This window comes from Lithobates pipiens, unplaced genomic scaffold, assembly GCF_037356315.1.
Source record: "Lithobates pipiens isolate NorthernLeopardFrog02 unplaced genomic scaffold, aLitPip1_a1.2 Scaffold_8, whole genome shotgun sequence".
NCBI lineage: Eukaryota > Metazoa > Chordata > Amphibia > Anura > Ranidae > Lithobates > Lithobates pipiens.
This window is the reverse complement of record NW_027507903.1, coordinates 608,574,155-608,576,797: the sequence shown is the minus strand read 5'-3', so window position 1 is coordinate 608,576,797 and position 2,643 is coordinate 608,574,155. Positions and strand designations below refer to the sequence as shown.

The 2,643-nt window shown below is 40.7% G+C and overlaps 1 non-coding gene across 1 annotated transcript; it reads right to left on the bottom strand.

Moving 5' to 3' along the window:
- Positions 1 to 1,410: 1,410 nt before the first annotated feature.
- On the bottom strand, positions 1,411 to 1,484 carry TRNAI-AAU (transfer RNA isoleucine (anticodon AAU)). The gene has a single exon. It is a non-coding gene; the product is annotated as a tRNA-Ile (tRNA).
- Between the last annotated feature and the right edge of the window lie 1,159 nt (positions 1,485 to 2,643).

The window sequence follows — 2,643 nt, the reverse complement described above, 5'->3', positions numbered from 1 at the left end:
TAAAATAGTGCGGATGAAATTTGAAGACAACGTTCTTTCTGATCTGCTGTCAAGATTTGCGGCACCATCTTTGCGGAAATATTTCTCATTCTCAAATCCTCTTTTAGAATCTGCCACACTGTTCATGTTGAAATCTTCTGCCATGATTCGCACAGTACGAGGGTTTGCACTCTGTCCACATTTGCATCCATCCTTTGCGTTTTTTGGGTGCCTACTGCATCATTGTGACCCCTCTTTAAACCACCTATGCCATTCCAAAACACTTGATTTCTTCATGGAATGTTCACCATAAGCCTGTTGTAAGAGAGCTACTTTTGTCAATTTTCACCTAAAAAAGCCGCTACTCCAGATTCCTGTCACTCTTTTTGCCCCAACAGCTTAATGCGCACACATGTAAATTCTTCTACTACTCCTTAAAGACTGAGTCAATCAATCTACCACTCAGGTATCTGCAAGTTAGAATATGTCAGAACACGCTCGAGCGCCAATGGCTGTGTGGCTCACCACTAGGGATAAGCTCAGGCGTTTTCACATGCTCCACGTGCAGAGCCCACCAGGAAGCCCGACCTCTGCAGCCGCGCATCGGGGCAATGTCTCACTGCCTGTGATTGGAGGAGCGCTGCACCGACTTCTTGGTGGGCTCTGCACATGGAACATGCGAACACGCTGGAGCTCATCCTTACTCACCACCATAGTGATGCGTCGCAGGAATTCTGGGAATTAAATTGTCACACCTTTCATTTTATATTCACCATTTGCAACCAGCAGGTAGAGGGCGAAAAGAAATAGCAACTTTCTGGAGGCTCAGATAGATGTTATAAAAAAAATAAGTATTATAGAAGGAAGGATCGGTTTCATTTTATACATATGTTCAACATACCTCCCAATCTTTCTAGATGGGAACGAGGGACACCTATTAGCAAAAGTATGTAGGCATGGGGCACACTCCCTGCCATGCCCTCTAAAGGAGCATTATACATATTTTTCTTACCACTACTATTCCTTTATAATTGGATGAAAAGTTTAGCACTGGGAAACACTTTTTGAAAGATAAAAAAATGCATTTGATATACAGCTATATAGATCAGACCAAAATGAGGGACAATTGAGGAGAAAAGAGGGACTTTTGTTTTCAGAATCAAGGACAGTCCCTCAAAATCAGGGACAGTTGGGAGCTGTGCTGTACAGTTGTGTTCAATATGCAATACATATTCAATACATTCATCCTATTTCAATTTTTTTTAAAGCCTGTGGCGTGCAAAACACACTCAAACTTCACCCGGTGCATAAAAAATGTGCACACACATGAAGAGTGACACAAAATCCTGGTGAATGCTATACTGTAAATGGGATATTCAGGACCTGAGTAGAGGAAATTCAGACTTCAAGCACTTAGTGAGAAAAAATATTTGGCCCGTACGGGGATCGAACCCGCGACCTTGGCGTTATTAGCACCACGCTCTAACCAACTGAGCTAACCGGCCAATTGGTAAACATCGGTAAACATTGGTAAACATTGGTAAACATTGGTAAACATTGGTAAACATTGGTAAACATTGGTAGTGAGCTCTATGTAAAAAAAATGTACTTTCAGCACAGTTGTATTACAGTAGCTAGAATTTGTGTTTTCTTATTAATATTTAAAGTAGTTATTAGCTGATGATACACCTGCTCCATGACTTGTGAAAGAAAACCTTAGGAGCTGTGCCCTAAAATACTTCAGCAATCTGTTTATATCCCAAATGTCCCCACAGACAACTCAAATCCCAAGAACAGAACCAGACAGTGAAAAAGACAGTGGAGGAAGAATGCCGAAATGTCTTAGGGCGCTATGTTCCAGTTGTAAGTTGAAATTCAAATGTAGGCTCTTCTACCCTCTTATACCTGTACCTGGAGCAGAAGAAAAGTTTATAAATTTGCTCACCGACAACTAGAGCTCCATCACAAGAAATTTGTCTGTCAGCTCTAAAAAACGGTACTGAGGTGATTCCTGACACTGCAGGCATCACTCGGGTACAACCCCTTAAAGCAAAAAACCACTTATATGTTTTATGTCAGCATCAACTAATTGTTAACAGGGCTCCATAGCTCAGGGGTTAGAGCACTGGTCTTGTAAACCAGGGGTCGTGAGTTCAAATCTCACTGGGGCCTAGCCAATGTTTGGCAAATGTATTTTGCATAGTAACAGAAAATTGTATCAAATACCATAATTTTCCCTTCATTGGGCCAGTCCGTGGCAAAATGCATGTCTACATGTCGTAGCATGCTGCCATACTTGCACCAGAAAAAATAGAAAATTGTCTGAAAACACTTACCACAATTTTCCTTTCTTGGCACCAGTTCACAGCAGCATACTACCCCATGTATTTTGCCATGCTTGGGCCAGGAAAATCAGTTTCTTGAAAAGTCCAAAGAAATGTTGAGATTATAAATGATACAAAGGCCTATAGATTACGAAAAACTTGACTTTCTGGAAATATTGACATAGGACTTATCAACTGGAAACACTAACATTTGTCATGAAATATGATATCTTGTGAATTATAAGATGCTCGTTTTCTGAGTGATCTTGTATTAGGAAACTACTTTTGCACATGAATGACATAGTTTGTATTTGGAATCTTATGTAACCCTGGATGTCCA